Raw genomic sequence first — 20,000 nt, forward strand, 5'->3', positions numbered from 1 at the left:
GTCGAATGCCATGTCCACATGGTCTGTGAGAAAGGATATGGCTAAACACTCATTTATAGAAATGAGTGCTGTGGGTCGTGCACTGGTTGCTCAGGTGTTCTTTTCTTACCTGTGAAAGTGCAATTATGATGAAGTGCAGTTCGTGGAAACATACAAACTGTGTCTACACTTCTTATAGCCGAAGGATCTGGAAAGCACTAAACGTAGGTCCTACAGTGAAAGATTTTACATATTCGTGTAAATCATTCTCATTCATTCAGCCAGTCAGCCTTGCCACATCCTTTGGACACTTTTGGGTTCCATGAGCTGTGTCATCCTAGGTTGTCATTTGTGGAGGCCATTCATGAAGGCTGCCACAAATGTGGTGCAGTTAGACAAGGAGGAGACTCTCAGGAAAGCCATACAAGGAAGACCTGGACACCTTTTGGACAAAACTCACGGCTCTGCCCATGGGTGGGTGAGCACAAACCTTATTCAGATACCTCTCCCAGGAGTTGTAAAGGCTTCTTGGCTATGTGAGTCAGAGGGTTAGAGTAGACGTCTTTAGAGATCTGAGGCATCACCAGCCTAAAGGTGGTGATTGGAGTCATAAGAGCAGAGATGATAGTCAAAGGTAAATGAGCAGTGAGAGAGAAAAAGGAAGAGGACGTTCAAATAATGGGGGCAAGATACCACATAAGGAGACTAGAGAAGAAGAGTCAGTGATAAAGGAAAAATCAGGGAACATGATGTCATATCGTTCGTGGAAAACAGTGGTAAATGTCAAAGAGAGGATGCGGCAGGTTAAAGATGGCCAATTATTTGGTACTCTTCCCATCAAGAAGTGGGGTTCTATGTCCCCTCCCCTTAGGTCTAGGTGGGTTTGGTGACTGTTTTGTCCCGTAGAATACAGCAAAAATGATGTTGTGCCCATTTTCAGGCCTGGACTTTAAGAGACTGGCAGCTTCCAATCCTTGTCCCTTGGGAGGTTCCAGCCACCATGTAAAAAGTCTGACTACTTCGAGATCACCACACTGTGAGAAAGCCCGAGCTAACGATAAGAGAGATGCTCAGCCATCCCAGCCCAGGCACCATCTGCCCGGGCCTCAGCTGCCATCTCACTGCACCTGCATGGGAGACCTCAGGTGAGGGAGGACCAATCGATTGAGCCCAGTCAACCTACAGAATTGTGAGAAATCATGATTTTTAACAATTATTTTAAACAGCTAATATTTGGATGGTTAGTTACAGAGTATTTCATGTCAACTCCCACTGACACCAACCGGGTGTACTGCAATTCAGTTCTGACACTATCCACCCAGAGTTAGCACAGACTCCACAGGTTAAGGGCCAAGTCCTCCACAAGACAACTCTCACTTCAGACACCAGCTGCATATCTAAGGGGGGTTGGGCGGGGGTGGTCCCTAGGCCACGCTTACTACTGATCAACTGACAACAAACTCAGAGCTTCCCACAGCCCCCTCGGGGTTAATGATTCACTAGAGTGACTCACAGAACTCAGGAAAGTGCCATAGTTAGGATTACAGTTTTACTATAATGGATGCACATAGGGCAAGATCTAGGAGGGTCCCCAGTGTAGAGTTTCCCGGCCCTCTCCCCATGGAACGAGGGCATATCACCCTCCTGGCACATCAATGTATTCACTAGCCAGTATGATCCTTCAAGTCTCAGTGTCCAGAGGTTTTATTGGGGTTTCATTACATGGGTATGATTGATTAAATCTTTGACCACATGATTAAACTCAATCTCCAGGTCCCCTCCTTAGAGGTGCTGAATGGCTCAACCTTCTAATCCTGTGGTTACTCTTTCTGGTAATGAGACCCCATCCTGAAGCTATCTACGGGGCCCATCATGACTCATTCATTAGCATAAGAAAGACATTCCTATCACACAGGAAATTCCAAGGATTTGTGAAGCTCTATTCCAGCAACCTGGGATAAAAATCAAACAAATTCTTTATTGTACCACACATAGCAATAGATAACTAGAACTGAAGTCAAGTAAATTAAGAACTGAAACATCTCCACTGAATTTGCAATGTTTACATTAAACAGAATTATAGGGACTTCCCTGGCAGTCCAGTGGTTAAGACTTTGCCTTCCAATGCAGTGGGTGCAGATTTGATCCCTGGTTGGGGAGCTAAGATCCCACATGCCTCACGGCCAAGAAACCAAAGCACAGAACAGAAGCAATATTGTAACAAATTAAATAGAAGATTTTAAGAAACAGACAAACAAAAACAGAATTATAGGTTAAAGGGGTATAGCCAATAGAGAGGCAAGACCTATTTTTCTGTTACTTGCAGCCCAAACCATCCTAATACAGTGCAATGATGAAACATGTATGTGTAACGCAATCATACACATGCATGTATATGTAAACCAAGAATCCTTAGAAGCTACGTAATAGGAAACCACAAGGATATAGCAAACAAAATTGCCCGGAGAGTCAAATAATATTTACATTTTGTCTTGAAGAGGATCCGTAGGATTTCATCAGGCAGAGAAGTCAAGGAAGCATGATGCAGACAATCTAGGATGTGCAAAAAATCAGTAGCTAAAGAAGATGGAATATTTGGGGATCAGTGAAAAGTTGAGTATCGCTGGAGCATTGTCCAGAAGCAGGGGGAGTCAGGGATGGGAGGCTAAAAATGGAGCAGGACTGATCAGTAGCAGAAGCTTATAAATATAGTTTAAGATCTGACTCTGTTAGGTTTCATGGACCATGATAAGGAATTTAGACTCTCATATAGGTAATGTGTAGGAGTCATATATTTTTTTTATTGTTATAAAATACACATAAAATTTACCATTTTAACTGGCAGTCAGATTTTAAATATCGGCGTCCATGCTCAAATCTGATTAGCTTTTAAATGAATCTCAAGATAACAACATTATTAAAACATGAATAATAATATATTTTTTAAGTCAAAAAAATAAAAATACCAAAAGCAAAATTAAAATTAATAGCTGAGAGGTGTGGTAGACACGGGCTGTGCTGTGAAGAGCAGGAAGGATGTGTTGCCTAGCTGTGGGCTGTGCAGTTAGCACGTAACCCCCAGCCACTTTGGGACTGGTTTCAGCTGCAGAGAGCGCCCTGCCTGAGGACAGGTGCTTCCTGGGTATATTAGTCAGAGTTCTCCAGAGAAACAGAACCACTAGGAGATAGAGGTAGATAGAGACAGAGATAATACAAAGAGAGAGAGAGATTGACTTATTACAAGATGCTGGCTCACATGGTTCTGGAGACTGAGAAACCCCATGACCTGCCATCTGCAAGGCAGAGGCCCAGGAAAAACAGTGGTGTCGATTCCAGTCCAAATCACAAGGCCTGGGAACCGGAGGAGCTGATGATGTAAGTCCCAGTCCAAGTGCACAAGACCAACATCGCAGCTCAACACTCAGGCAGGGAAAGCGAATTCACCCTTCCCCGGCACTTTTCTTCCATTCAGCCGCTCAGCTGATGGCATGATGACCGCCCACATGGGGAAGGCAATCTGCTTCACTGACGCTACCAGTTCAAACACTAATGTCACCCAGAAACACCCCCGCAGACACATCCAGAAATAATGTTTAGCCAAGTATCTGAGCGCCCCGTGTCCCAGTCAAGTTGACACAAAATTAGCACAGGGGCAATGTGCACCTCTTGCCTGAGTAAGGCAGAAGGTAGAAGGTCCAGTCTTCCACCCGAAGGGTGCCACACAAACGGACACAATGTGTTCCAGAGCTCCTGCAGGGTCGCTGAAGCCTGCACTGCAACTTCTCCATCTGCCCAATGCTGCTTCTACCCCCCTTCCTTTTATAAGGAAGGAATATTTGATATTCCTATCAAATAGACCGCAAACTTGGTCTCCGTGTGTGCCGCTGAAGACGTATCTTCTCCATGTCTGCCTGAACTATGACAGTGGGGTGCTATGTAAAGACACGAATTTTGAAAACATTCAGACCCAGGTTCGAAACACAGCTCTGCTATTTATTAGCTGTGGGATATCAGACAAGTAATTCAACCTCACTTAGTGTTCTCATCTGTAAAATGTGAATGAAACCTACATACCTTGCCGTGTTATCATACAAATTAGAAAAAATGTATGTGACATCCCTGAATATAAGAAGCGCTCAATAAATGCAGCTCATGTTGTTTGGTAGAAGACATCATTGGGTGTCCATCCAGGACATGTTCAGATTACTTCATTCAGAGGGACTGCCTGGCAGGACATTCCTGAGACAATTCCCTTGCAGGGTCTGATGCCCACAAATAACCTTGGTGCCTGCAAACCAAGGGATGTTAGCAGGGATGGTGCACCAAAATTCAAGGATCACATGTTAAGTTCTCCAAGTAATTTTTGAAATCCCTCTCCCTTGGCTTGAGATGAGAGGGAGAACAGAATACCTACAATTCTCCTCGAAATAGTGTGATGGTAGGTGATCAACTAACAGTGGGCAGGCCATTTGGGAACCAATCTCTTTTGCAAGACCTGCCTGATGGCACCTGGTACTAGTTTCTCAGTCACCTGGGCTTCTTCAAAACTTTTAAATTGCGTTTAAGGTTCTGTTCCACAATAATTAGCAAAGAAACAAAAAGATCCTGTTTTCATGGATCTTTGAGTCTATTGAGAGAGAAAAATAATAACACATATAAATATATAATTGAAAACAATGATGAGTCCTTTGAAGGAAAGGTTCACTGGATGTGGTAGACTTTGGCCCCCAGTGAACCAGGCCTCCTGGCAGTTTGCCCTTGTGCAATCCCCTTCCATGTTGACAATGGTTTGGCTACATAATTAATTTTGATTCTTGGGACATTATATACATGGTGCCAGCAGAGGTTTGATGAGCACTTCCCAGTGGGACTAGACCTCTTGGAATGCACTTTCTTAGAATCCAGTTGCCATTCTACGAATAAGTGCACGGTCTACATGGAGGATCACCAAGGGCCTTAATCAACAACTCCAGCTGAACTCCCAGCTGGTGTCCAGCATGATATGCCGGGCTCAGGACCTTCCAGCTATCTCAGCACCTCAGTCAAGGTCACGTGCCGCATGAGAACCACCTGATCAACAAAAATAACCATGGGAATTAATACCCTGTTGGTGGGGGCTTCCCTGGTGGTGCAGTGGTTGAGAATCTGCCTGCCAATGCAGGGGACACGGGTTCGAGCCCTGGTCTGGGAAGATCCCACATGCCGCGGAGCAAATGGGCCCGTGAGCCACAACTACTGAGCCTGTGCGTCTGGAGCCTGTGCTCCGCAACAAGAGAGGCCGCGACAGTGAGAGGCCCGCGCACCTCGATGAAGAGTGGCCCCCGCTCGCCGCAACTAGAGAAAGCCCTCGCACAGAAACGAAGACCCAACACAGTCATAAGTAAATAGATAAATAAATAAATAAATAAACCATTGGAATTAGTTACCTTACCAAAAAAAAAAAAAAAAAAATACCCTGTTGGTATTTAAAACCACTGAATTTGGGAGTGGTTTGTAACACATTAATAGATGACAAGAACACAAGGCTATGAGAACAAAAACAAGATGTCCTACCTAGTCTAGAAAACTGGAAGGCGTTTCCAGAGGAACTGATCATTTACATGGACTCTGAAAGCAAAGTAAGCGTCATCTTCCAGACAGAGAGGGCGGAAGGCACAAAGACCTGTGTTTGGAGGGAACAAGATGCACTCAAAACCGGAATGAAGGTCATTTTCTTATGCACCTTCACCTAATTATGAAACATACAGCGGGAACGTCCTGGCGGTCCAGTGGTCAGGACTCAGTGCTTTCACTGCCATGGCCCGGGTTCAATGCCTGGTCGTGGAACTAAGATCCCGCAAGCCGTGTGGTGTGGCCAAATAATAACAATAAAATAAATGAAACATAGAAAGGCAAACATATGTGTGCATACATATTTTATTTATTTAATACAGCAGTAGTGTATTTAAGAAGGAGTTGAGAGACTTCCCTGGTGGTCCAGTGGTTAAGACCCTGCGCTCCCAACGCAGGGGGCCCGGGTTTGATCCCTGGTCAGGGAACTAAATCGCACATGCCGCAACTAAGACCCGGCTCAGCCTAATAAATAAATAAATAATTTTTTTTAAAAAATGGCGTTGAAAGCCCAGAGCTAAAACTGATATGTCTCTTCTTGCTTATTACTACTGACTTGCTATTACGAGCCATCTGCGACACGAACACATTGTGCTGGGACCATCTGTAATGTTCCTAATCTAATGGTTTAAATGATGGCTCATGTTCTCATTAGAAGATATTAGCACCTCAAAAACATTTGCTGGAAATAGCAAGGTACTGGTCCCTTCAGATCCTATCAGATAGCTACCCTGGAAACTAACGCATGTAAGAGTAGGAAGAAAGGAAACTAATTCTCATTGAATCCCTTCCAGGGGCCAGGACATTTGACAGACTCCTTGCATACATTCTCTCATTAATCCTCTCAGAAGTCTCAAAGGTATGTTTTATTATTCTATTTTTACTTATTAAAGAAAATAAGGCCTTTAAACATTCATTAAGTTGATCAAGAGCACACAGCTCCAAGTGGCAGAGCCAGGATTTAAACCCCAGGCTCTCTGCTTCTGAGATCTATGATATCTGTAGCAGCTGTTGTTGATGGCCTCCCCTAAATCCATTTCCCCTTCCTTCCACACTTTTGTTCAGGTTTCCATATCTTCCTGGGGTGTTTTCCATCACCTCCAAGCAGTTCTCCAAAGGTCAGTGGACATGAACTGGGTGTCATAAAGATTTATCTCAATTCTGAGCCTATCTACTTGGAGAGAGCATCACATCCCACAGGTTAAGGGCTCAGTCTCACCGATTCCCCTGCTTGAGATCCAGTCTCAAGTCCAGGGGCCACCTGCTGACTGACCAGCTATAAATTGGACTTCCCAGAAACCCGAGGGGTCCTTGGGTCTGATAATTTGCTAGAATGACTCACAAAGCTCAGGGAAACATTTACTTAACATTTACCTGGTTTTTATAAAAGGATACTACTCAGAAGAGCTAGATGAAAGAGATGCACTCTCTGGGTACACCACTCTCCCAGCACCTCCATGTGTTCACCAACCCAGAAGCTCTTCAAATGTCTCATTGTTCAAGAGTTTTTATAGAGCTTAATCTGCAGTACCCCTTCCCTTTCCTAGAGGTTGGTGGGTGGGCCTGAAAGTCTCACCTTCTAATCACTCAGTCTTTCTGGTGACCAGCCCCATCCTGAGGCTATGTAGGGACACAGCCTTGAGTCTCATTAGCATAAACTCCTGTGTGATCAAAACATGGGCTCCTTATGAATAACAAAAGACTTTCTGATCACTCAGGAAATTCCAAGGGTTTTAGGAGCTCTGTGCTAGGAATGGGGAAATACCAAATATATTTCTTATTATACCACACCTCCTCATGAAGCCAGTGAAATTCAAGGGTGGGCTTCTCTGTCTACAGCAGCATTTCTTAGCAGCAGGCACAATGGGCATTTGGGGCTGGCCAGCTCTTTGCTCTGAACTGTCCCATGCATCTTGGGATGTTTTGCATCCCTAACTTCCTCTTGCAATCATTCTAATGACCCAAAATGCCCAACACATACCTGAATGCCAAGGCTCTGCTTGAACAGCTGGTCCACAGGGAGCACAGTGTTTCCTGCCAATGACAGTTCAGGAACTTACGCAGTGGTTGGTAAGCCAACCATGGGGTGGAATTTCTCTGCCACAGGGGGTGGTCCAGGAATAAGAATGCACCTTGGGGGAGTTCCCTGGTGGCGCAGTGGTTAAGCATCTGCCTGCCAATGCAGGGGACACGGGTTCGAGCCCTGGTCCGGGAAGATCCCACAGGCCGCGGAACAACTAAGCCCGTGCACCACAACTAGTGAGCCTGCGCTCTAGAGCCCGAGAGCCACAACTACTGAGCCCGCACGCCACAGCTCCTGAAGCCCACACACCTAGAGCCCATGCTCCACAACAAGAGAAGCCACGGCAATGAGAAGCCCGCACACCGCAACAAAGAGTCGCCCCCACTGGCCGCATCTAGAGAAAGCCCATGCGCATCAACGAAGACCCAACACAGCCAAAAATAAATAAATAAAAATAAATAAATTTATTAAAAAAAAAATGCAGCTTGGGTAAATGATGTGTAAGGGGAGGTTTGCTAGGGAGCTCTCTGGAGAGAGTATATCTGGAAGAAACAGATTTTTTACCCTGGAATTTTTCATGTAAAACTTTCATGTAAAACTTTTCATGTAAAACTCTTCACTCATCTCTGGAGTTTTTTTGTTGAATGAGGCAATAAATCACCTTTATTCCTTAAGTCAATGAAGTTAAATAACAAATCCCAAATGTTGGACTTCCTGTTGTTTACCATGGCAAGTAATCTACCTGATATAATATCTTTCTTAGGCTTTTAGGTCCTGCTGTCTCTACATAAAGAACATGCCCCTTTGGGCTAGTGGCGGCGAAGGGCAGGACAAAGGCACAGATTTCTATTTCAAAACTTTCCCAACTTTCTGTTCTTTACTTCAGATTTTTTCTGCATCTGCCTTTGGTGTAGCTCCCTCCTCTCAGTAGAAGAGATGTTCCTTTCTCAGTCCAAGGTGAATTCCTTCACTTCCTCTCTTGGTCCAGACTCTTCCTACCTCCTCAGAAGTGCGTACCTCTCTCTCCATCACGCATTTTCCCTCTGTCTTGACTCTCCCTTTCTATGGTTCTTTACCCAAAATACATACTATGCCCAGACCTTCTCTTGTCAACCAAGTCCTCCCTCCTACTAATGCACTTCTTATCTCTGGCACGGCCCCGTCACAGCCAAGCTCCTTAAAAGTGCCATCTTCGGGACTTCCCTGGCAGTCCAGTGGTTAAGACTCTGCGCTTCCTCAAACCCAGGGGGCATGGGTTTGATCCCTGGTCGGGGAACTAAGATCCCGCAAGCCATGTGGCTTGGCCAAAAAAAAAAAAAAAAAGTGCCATCTTCATCGACTTCTCCACTTCCTCATGTTTGCACTCCCCTTCCCCAACTAATCCTTAAACTACTATTATCTGATTTATGCCCTCAACTTCTCCAATGAAACTTCAATGGCGATGTCCACTGATGAACTCCTAAATGATAAACCCAGTAAGTATTTTCATCTTTATAATTTCTAATCTTTTTATTAAATGTGTCAATCAGTTTGTCCTTCAAAAATTCTCTCTTCTTTTGGAGTCTCTGCTTACCACCCTCTGATGCGTAGGTTCTTAATCTGGGGGCTGTGGATTACATAGATATGGATAGGGGGAAATTTGCATCTTTATTTGTATTAACTCTAACTGAAATTTAACATTTTATTCAATTATGATTGTTGTCAGCACCATGGTGTATTAGCAGTATCTACCGATTTGTCACTAATAGAAATACGGATGTTGTCATCTTACAATACAATTGATACAAACATCTTGTCATATCATTTACACTCATCCCAACTGCTAAATTATGGCCATTATTAGACCTCTTGTTAGATCCTGGTTTTTAATATATTAATAAAGAAGCGCATATATTACTCTAACACAAATTTGTTTTGGAAATATTTTAATAACAATTCTAATATAATTTTTTCTGTAATCCTTTGTGTTTTTGTTTTTGTACCTTTGATACCATTATTCTGAGCAGGCATCCATGAGCTTTACACGAATGCTAAAGGGATCTATTGCTGAAAGAAAACACCACGTTTCCTGCCGAATTTTTTAAAAATCTCTCAGATTACTGCTTCTCAGTTTAATTTTGAAGCTCATGTTACAGGGCCCACTGTCCCATTTTTTCTTAGCATCAGAACCACGTGTGACTGAGATTATAGTCATTGGATTTTACAGCAAGGGTTCTCCTAATAACTTGGACGTAAGTTTGTGCCCTGAGAGTTAAGGCTAACATTCGACATGTAATGATGACAAGCAGGCAGTGAAAATGACAGATAACACACTGAGAGCTTCACACACCCTCCGCGTTGCACAGTCGTGCTATGATTTTGATATTATTTTCCCCATTCTACAGATTAAGAAACTGAATTTCAGATGGAATCAATGTCTTCATTAGGTCACATGGTAGGTAATTAATGAGACAGGGGGCTTAATATACTGCAAAATGAAGTTCACCAGAAGCGACCTAAAGATCCAGGTTGAATCCCAGGGCCAGAACTTGATGGTAATTTGATTGAATTGGGTAAGTCCATCAGAAGGAGGACTGGTCAGTCTTAGAGGCTGGAAGACGGAAAATTTTGGAGATAAAAATTGGTATTCTCTATTGAAATATTGCTCAGGGGAGTTTTTGACTCATCAAAATATTTGGTAGTTGGTTAAGGCTATTGGGCCAGGGTTACAAATGCTTTCGGAGGCCAAACAGATACGGCTTGCAGGTCAGAGTGAGAAGACAGGGTGTGGTCGAACTGATGAAATGAATGAGGGGACGAAATGCACTAGGAGTCATAGGTTTTACCCCCAGGAAAGATCATCCCAAACGTGAGCTGCATGTTTTGTGTTCCCTCCGCTTAAAGTCATTAAATATTTCCATGCACTTTACTCTTTGTAAGGATAAGAAAAAGCTAGTGGAATGAATTTTACACATTCCTGTCTCTGAGATAGTGATTTCTTATTGCAATTTGACATTCTACTTTTAAAAATCAGACTCATAAACTAGGTTAATGTGAGTCCATTTCTGAAAGATGGATTCACTTTTGATGTGTAGAGAAATCAGGTTTCTAAGCTTCATTTACTATATATACCAACCTGTGAGTTCCCTTGGGAGACTCAATCCAACCCTTCTTCATGAACATAAAGCATTCGTCACTTCCTTGTGGAGGACAAATAGATTTTTCTTACATGTTACATGCTGATGACCTCTAAATTTGTATGTGGAGGTCAAAACTCTCATTAGACCCGTATTTCCAGCTTCCAGCACTGTCACTTACTAGCCGTCATGACATGAGAAATTATTTAAACTCTTTAAGCTTCAGTCTCTTTTTCTATCAAATAAAGACTTTTTCTCTGTATATTTATTTTTATTTCTTTTAGCTATATTATCAGAATTTGGAAATTTAGGTTCAAGTGTTTGCATATATTAAAGGATTATGATAATCCTTTCACTACCTTTTTAAAAATTGATTCAATTTGCCCTTTCAAGTTTTACAAAAGAATTTCCACTTCCTCACATTTTTTTCCATTTCTGATTATTATTCTTTTTCTTTAAATATTTTAATTAAAAAACTATCAGTGGGATTAACATATACACACTACCATATAAAAAATTGAAAACCAACAAAGATTTACTGTATAGCACAGGGAACTATACTCATATTTTGTAATAAACTATAAGGGGAAAGAACTGAATCACTTTGCTGTACACCTGAAACTAACACAACACTGTAAGTCAATTAAAAAAAAAAACCCTCAGGGTAAAATGCAAAAAATAACAATACATAAATTAATTTAAAAACTATCAGATTTGTTGTGAAGATTAAATGATTTGGGTGGTTCATTACACATTTTCAATTGTATTAAACGTATGTGAATTTTAACAATGATTGTCTGAGACTTAATAGATACATAGGTAGAGCATGCAAACAGATAATACACAATAGAAGAACCACAAGGGTCTATCAGACACTTGAAAAAACATTTGGTCCCAACAACTGTACCAGCTGTATGGTATTTCTATCTGGAGCTCAGACCACACTCCCCCAAGCCCCAGACCCAAATATCCAATTGCTCATTTGATCTCTCCACTTGAATGACTGTTGGCATCTCAGATCAACGTGTCCAAAACAGAATCTCTGATTCTCTCCCCTCTTTCCCACCTACCTGTTCTTCTCCTCCTGCAATTAATGCGTTACCCTGTTCATTTGGCAAAATATCTAGGAATCATGCTTGTCTGTTCTCTTTCTCAGTCCTTCCGTATATACTACATCAGCTAGCTGTGCCTGGCTGGACCCTGGAAGCTTGGCTGCTGCCTGGACCCCTCTGGAAGCCAGAGGGGAGGGACATGGTTAAGAGCCTCAGGAAATCAGGGTGGGCATATACCCTCCCTCTTGCCTTGCAAAAAATCCCATCCCTTCTGGAAGTTCACCTCTCAAAACTATACCAGCAGAGCAGAAGAGAGGAAAAAGCAAGCGTCTGGGGACCCTGACACCCACCGGGGTGGTGTGGAGTGACCAGCTTGAAGCAGCTCTTCAGTTGCTGGTCTCCAAGGGCTGGGGTGCCGAGTCCCTCCTGACCCCGCACGCTGTCTCCTGCCTCGGTCTCCTCTGGCCTCGGGGCCAGGCCAACTTGCCAGTCCCCCTCTTATAATTCCCAGTCTTCTTCTGGGTGCCAAACTTTCAGAAACCTCTTCCATGAGGTCAAAAAGCAAGCTAACTCTCCCTGTGCTTCAGCATTTATGACGAGCAAGGTGCTCTCAAGTGCGGGGATCAGGGCAGGGCCCCCTCCTCTGTCCAGAGTCCAAGACAGGCACTGAGCCTACTTGTTACTTCTTTTCAAAATTTATTTCTTTTTTGTAACAAACTGTGGCTCTTGCTGTGTCCTGTAAAGACTTTTGTTACAGTTTAGTTCTCTATGACAGGATGATTTTTATTAATTTTATCATTCATCTTTATTGCTTTTATTGCATCTTCTATTTTTTTTTATGAACTCTTTGTTTTAAATAAATAACAATCTCTAGGTTTTTAATAAATAAATTAGGAGCCTGTAATTTCTTATTCGTTTTAATAGAAACATTGCAGTTAAAATGGTTCACTAGAGCTGTGTCAAGTTAGAATAAATTTTCATTTATTTATGTTTGAATTTTTCTTCTGAGTCTTTGAAGATATCTATTCTGAGTTGGAAAGCTTTATAATAGGTATATCTTCTACTAAGCTATATATATATATGTCCAGTGCGTATAGGCAGAAGTCTAAGATGGTTCTCAAGATCTCCACTCCCCCATGTACACACACTTTCTCCCAGTTGTTCAACCAAATACTAACTTAGATGCTGCCGTGAAATGATTTTGCAGATTCAATTAATGTCCCAAAACAATTGACTTCAAGATAAGGAGATGGTCCTGGATGGGCCAGACCTAATCAGTTGAGTCTTTAAAAGTGACGGGGCCCTTCCTAACAAAGAGATTCAAAGCAGGAGGGATTAAAAATGAGGGAGATTCTCTGTTGACGGCTTTGAAGATGGAGTCAGCCATGTGGCAAGGAATGCAGGAGCATCTAGTTGTTGATAGCAGCTCCTGGTTAATAGCCAGAAAAGAAATAGGGACCTCAGTCCTACAACTGCAGGAGGCTGAATCCTGCCACATCACACGGGCTTGCAAAAGGACCCCAAGCTCCAGATGAGAATGCAGCTAAGTGGACACCTTGATTTTAGCCTTCTGAGGTCCTGAGAAGAGAACCCATCTACACCAGGCCCAGACTTCTGCCCTACAGAACTGCGAGCTAATAAATGGGTATTGTTTTTCGCCAGTAAGTTTGTGGTATTTTGTTACTCAGCAATAGAAAACGAATCTAGTAGGACATGCTTCTATTGAGATATGACCGCTACACCATATGATGAGTCAGCACACTAGGGATTACAGTATTCCTGGAAGCCTTTTTTTTTTATTTTTTAAAGAATACCATGTGTTGGGCTTCCCTGGTGGCGCAGTGGTTGAGAATCTGCCTGACAATGCAGGGGACACGGGTTCGAGCCTGGTCTGGGAAGATCCCACATGCCACGGAGCAACTAGGCCCGTGAGCCACAATTACTGAGCCTGCGCGTCTGGAGCCTGTGCTCCGCAACAAGAGAGGCCGCGATAGTGAGAGGCCTGCTCACCGTGATGAAGAGTGGCCCCCACTTGCCGCAGCTGGAGAAAGCCCTCGCACAGAAACGAAGACCCAACACAGCCATAAATAAATAAATAAATAAATAAATAAAATTAAAAAAAAAAAGAATACCATGTGTTTTTGTTGTTGTTTTGTTTGTTTGCGCCGGGTCTTAGTTGTGGCAGGCGGGCTCCTTAGTTGCGGCATGTGGGCTCCTTAGTTGTGGCATGTGAACACTTAGTTGCGGCATGCGTGTGGGATCTAGTTCCCTGACCAGAGATCGAACCCAGGCCCCCTGCATTGGGAGCATGGAGTCTTAACCACTGCGCCACCAGGGAAGTCCCCTGGAATCCTTTTCTATGCTGGACAACTTGGAATGATTCAACTACACACATGAGAGACTGAATAAATATACCTAGGGAGCTAAATGTCTCCCTCACTCAACTCTCAACCCTTCCTTAACCATTACCAAAAACAAAACAAAAAAACCCTGTAGACACTCCAGCACCTCCCAACACAAGGGGAAAGTGTCAGTGGAGAGAAAGAACAGAATTCACAAATTAAAGTTTAAATATCTTACTTTTGCAAATTTTACCAAAAAAGAAAATTGACCACGTGCACACATTTGCGTTGGAAGGGGTCATGCACGTGAGGGACCCTGAGCTTAAGATTCCTTAGTTTCTCTCTCTCTCTCTCTATATATATATCCTTAGCACCTGGCATAGTACCTGACGTATGAACAGCAGGTCTCAATTCTTTCTTATACAGCTACATTAAATTAATCACACTGAGTAGTTGTCTCCTGACTTCAAATTTTTCTTAAGTGAATTCATGTTAACGGTGAGAGGCCTGTATACTGAGTCCACCTTCCATTTCCTGTATCCTGGGTCGCTTATAGTCAAACATACTGTACAGAGAGTCCCTGACTTACCATGGTTTGACTTAACGATTTTTCGATTTTACAAAAGGGGTACACATTCAGTAGAACATGTACTTTGAATGCTGAATTTTGCTCTTTCCCAGGCTAGTGATATGCTGTACAACACTCTCTCTCGTGACGCTGGGCAGCACAGTGAACCGCAGTCACCAGGGAGCCACGCGATCATGGGGGTAAACAATGGTACACTCACAACCATTCTGCACTTAGACGACCATTCTGTTTTTCACTTTCAGTAGAGTATTCGAGAAATTACATGATATATTCAACACCATTATAAAATAAGCTTGGTGTTAGAGGATTCTGCCCAAATGTAGGCTAACGTAAGTGTTCTGAGCACGTTTAAGGTATATAGGCTAAGCTATATTCAGTAGGTGTATTAAATGCGTTTTCAACTTAACAGATATTTTCAACTTATGATGGGTTTATCTGGATGTAACCCTACAGTAAGTCAAGGGAGATCTTTATACTTACTTCCTCATCTCTGCTTGTTTCCAAGAAAGAAAATGTAAATAATTCAGTTTTTGTGTTTCAATTAGTAATTCAACAATCTCAGTCTATTCTTTTATAAATAAGCAAAATAGCTTATTATCTCAGGGTTCAGATGAGACAATCTCACTTTTGGCATTTGGATTTAGTGTTTTTTGGAGTGAAGTGAAACGAGAACCTTCCAGAAATGCACTCAGTTGATTCAAAGAGAGAAAGCGGGATCTAGTTCTAAAGAGGTCTTTGTCTATAATTGATTTTTCTAAAGGAAAAATTAACAAAAAGTAGAGTATATCAATGATGAATAATCTGCTCTAACAGACGCTTTTGTATTATAATTTGTATCAAATGCAGTGTGAAGAAAATTATCCATTTACTAAGAATAAAAAACCTTCTCCATTAAGTCTAGTAATGAAAACTTCAAGACCCCAAAGTGACATAATCCTGCAGTTTTTCTAATAAATATTACAGTACAAGAAAACACTACATTTAAGGAATAAGATGATAGTCAAACTCTACTTGTTTGTACCTTAAACCTTTTAAACTTAAGGCAGTGTTTCCACTACCTCCATTTAATGTAGATTTTTAAAATTAATTTTTTATTGGAGTATAGTTGATTTGCAATGTTGTGCTAGTTTCTGCTGTACAGCAGAGTGAATCAGCCATCCATATACACACGTCCACTCTCTTCTAGACTCCATTCCCATATAGGTCATTACAGAGCACTGAATAGAATTCCCTGTGCTATACAGTAGGTTATCAGTTCTCTTTTATATATAGTAGTGTGTATATGTCAATCCCAATCTCCCAATTATCCACCCACCCCCTTCCCCCTTGGTAACCATAGTTTGTTTTCTACATCTGTGACTCAATTTGTTTTGTAAATAGGTTCATTTGTACCACTTTATTAGATTCCACATATAAGCGATATCACATGATAGTTGTCTTTCTCTGTCTGACTTACTTCACTCAGTATGACAATCTCTAGGTCCATCCATGTTGTAATATAGATTTTTTTAAACCTGAGACATAAAATGCATGATCAACTGCTATAATATTTGGACATAACAGTGCAGGTAGGAAATATGTGCAGGGAGAATATTGATTCCCATAAAATTATTCAAATAAGTTAATGAAAAAGCGGAAATAAATTGTTAACTCTGTTGAACCACATGAATCCTTAAGGACTTGAGATGAAAGCAAACAGCAATTCCTTTTTAAAAATCCTTTTTAGGAGATATGTTGTCATTGTATTTGATCCTCAAAAAATTGCTTTGAAATGTAATTTTTAAAACCTGAAAAATATGTTTTCTCTTCCTTTTGCAATTGTAAAATGATTCTTTTTCAGGTCTTTTTTTTCAAAAAGACTTTTAGAAGTGCACAAAACCAAAACCACAATAAACTTCTTTATAGACTAATCTATTTATAGTAAAATTTTATTGTAGACAGGTTAAATGAAACTGATTTGACCCAAAATGTATCTGATTTCAGATGGTTAGACATATATTAGATCCTTGTTTTCACTTGATCTCTGTAGCTTGTGGTAGCCAGCTTCTAAGATGACAGTGATCCTCACCTCTGGTTATTAATGTCCTTGTATAGTCCCTTCCTATGTTTTATCACAGTGGGTCCATGGGACCAGAAGGATACAGCAAAAGTGGTGGGATGTGACTTCCAAGGTTAGGTCATAAAAGACACTGAGGTTTTGGCCTTATGCTCACTCTCTCATATCTCTCACGCTGGGAGAAATCAGCTTCCATGTCATGAAGCTACTAAGCAGTCCTCTGGGAGGTCCATGTGGTACAGAACTAAGGCCTCAGCCATAAACCACCTTGGGAATAAATCATCCAGCCCCAATCTAGCCTTCAGATGACTGCAGACTGCAGCCCTGGCTGAAAGATTAACTGCAACCCCATGAAGAGACCTCCAAGCCAGAGCCACCCAGCTAAGCTGCTCCTAGATTTCTGATGCATAAAAATTGTGTGAGAATAAATGTCTACTGCTGTTGTAAGGTTATACTGTACTTTTTCATAATCTGTTTCATTTGAAGAAATTGCTGGGAATTGATCCCCAGATTACTTAAATTAAGAAATTTAAAAGAGCGGTAGAAGTACAGCAATGATTCTTGGACAAATTTAAATTAGCCTTGCAGATTTTTAAATGCGAGCCTTTGGATGTAACCTCAATGTTTGAAGAACAGATTAATTTTTTTATTAACTTTTTTGAAATAAAAAAGTTTGGACAAATAGACTCCTATTTTCTCCATATTAGAAGTGAAAATGGGATTCTTTGATAGTCATTTTCCTCTCTCTCACTCCATATGTTGAAAATTCTGATAATGAGACTGTTAGAAGCAGAGATAAAGATTATATAGGAGGGAGGGGAGCTGGAAGAAGGTTGAAATGTGATCTCATAATTCCTGGCACCCATCTCACACAAAAGACATCAGTGACAGAAGGTTTTCAGTGTCCGCACCTCCCACTGGGACACAGCTAGCTTATCATGTCCTCAAAAATGGAGAGAAAATGGATTTCCCTTTACCAAAATTTAAAGACCTTTACGGGTAAAGATTAAGATAAATTGAAACACTCATGGGAGTAGTAAATGGTTCTCTCTTCAGCAAAATGTGAGGTGCACTCCTCAGGTATCCTCATTCTCATCCTGATCCCGACTTTTCCAAAATAAGGACACCTACCAATGAACACAAGACGTAGAACACATACAGGATAAATGGACGAATATGTGTTCAAACCAGAGGGTTTGAAGTAATTGCACGGTCTAGTCTTTGTTGACAAAAACCCAACAATGCAGATAGTAAAATATTACTGATGTTATACAGTTCTATAGGGGTCAGTCTTCTAATATACCTAGATACATTCAAGAAAATCATTCACCTGCAACTTGGTATATACACCCTCTCTTAGTAATAATGTACTTTTCAGAGTGCTCTCATATCTACCTCCCAGTGATTCTATTAGCAACTGGAATTACCATCTCTATTGAGTATATGACAAAAATTCTCAAGGTCAGCTTGTTGGTGGCAAGAAAGACTGTAATTCAGGCCTCCTGGAATCCAATATTGGGCCATTCCCCAGACCACTCTCTCTGTGGAAAGCACTAGGCAACTGTTAAGGACTGAGAAAAGTAGGTAGTTTAAGAACACTATTTTGGTTTTTAACTCACTTTTAAATTTGTTATTAATCATTAATTCAAAATATTTTATGTAGTTATACTTTTTAATCCACGATTTTATAAAATGAGCTTATTATTATTCCAATATTCACTGTTTCTCTCAGTTGTGCACTTATGTAGGCCCCTTCTATTATGAATGGTAAGTCCATTGATAAAAAAACTAACTTACATACAAAAGAAAGTTTCTTCACTCACCTACACACACATTGACTCAGGATGTGAATTTGCAATCATTCCATTTTGACCTTTCAAGTAAACTTCTGAAGGATGAGCAGAATGGAATGGAAGTATAAAGCAATTATACTCCAATAAAGATTTAAAAAAAAAAAAAAAGAATGGAATGGAAGAGAGAAACCAGTCATTTCTGGCTTTGACAAGTGGTCAGAAATCGGTCATGAGTAGAAAAGTAAGAGAGGGAATACTAAGTGTGTTACCCAACAAGAATATAAATGGCAGATGAGGTGGATAAGGTGAACAAAGTACAGTGGAGAGGGCTGCTGAAACATCTGGAATGACTAGTAAAGCAATAACTATGAAAGATAAGGCCCTTTAAGGCTCAGCTTAGATGGCCCTCCTTCCGCTTCTGCTGGGGAGCAGCTACATATACAGGTTATCATTAGCAGAGAGGTTTGACTGCACAGAGACCATAGTAAATCAATTGCTTGCAGACATATCAAAACCCTATCAGTGAGTGGCAAGTGACAATTAAGCTGATTGTTACAGAGTAGAGTGGACACAAGCAACACACTTCGGGTGTCACTGTCTCCCATCACCCCAGATGGGACCATCTAGTTGCAGGAAAAGAAGCTCAGGGCTCCCACTGATTCTGCATTATGGTGAGTTGTATGATTATTTCATTATATATTACAATGACTACCCATGACTTAGCATGAGAGAGACTCTCATCTCCTTTAAGGGAGGGTCTTTGTTGGGCTCATTTAACTCCTACAGTTCTTAGTGACAGGTTGGAGGTGGAAGACAGGGAGAGGGTGAAGGAAAGGGGGAAATGACTTCAGTGTTTACTTAGTGTCTCCTGAGAGCTTGACACTTTGCTAGACACTTGTGTCATCTCATGAGGAATCTAAGGCTTAGAGAGTTTAGTAATTTATCCAAGATCACTCAACTGATAGGGGGTAAATTCAGGAGTTGAACGGAGTTCTTTCTTCCTCCAGAACTGCTACTGAGCTTATTAGTATATGCAGGAAAATTAATTCTGTCATGGTGTTTAGAAATGGCTGAAAGCAAGCATTTCACAGTGGTTCTTAATTATTTCTGGGTCATGGACTCGTGCGAGGATCTCTCCCATAAAATTACATATATGCAAATCCATACAACATTGTGCATATCATTTCTGAAGGATCACAGGGCTCCCAGAGTGCATTCGAGCGCTGGCTAAGGAAACCATGGGAACCAAAGTAAGAACCTACGGGTTACAGTATTCCAAGCCACTCCTCTCCCGTTCCATTCCCCCACTACCTCTCTTCCCACAGTCTGAGAGCGATCAAAACCAGAGAAAATTTAAACACATGAAAAGTTTGGTTGGGAAGAGTAAATTCAAAAGTCTAATATTATACTCTACTTTAAAATGTCATGGAAAACTTGAAT

The 20,000-nt window shown here is 41.4% G+C and overlaps 1 protein-coding gene across 2 annotated transcripts in view; it reads right to left on the bottom strand.

Annotated features, from left to right (window-relative positions):
* LOC309646585 (uncharacterized protein) overlaps nt 1-20,000 on the bottom strand; it is a 62,780-nt gene that overhangs the window by 39,908 nt on the left and 2,872 nt on the right. For both annotated transcript variants that reach the window (XR_014255433.1, XM_082433104.1), the window contains exon 3: nt 2,464-2,532. The gene's annotated coding sequence lies outside the window, so the exon portion shown is untranslated. The remainder of the gene's footprint in view (nt 1-2,463; nt 2,533-20,000) is intronic.

The sequence above is a fragment of the Balaenoptera physalus genome (genome assembly GCF_965194825.1).
Source record: "Balaenoptera physalus genome assembly, chromosome: 17".
NCBI lineage: Eukaryota > Metazoa > Chordata > Mammalia > Artiodactyla > Balaenopteridae > Balaenoptera > Balaenoptera physalus.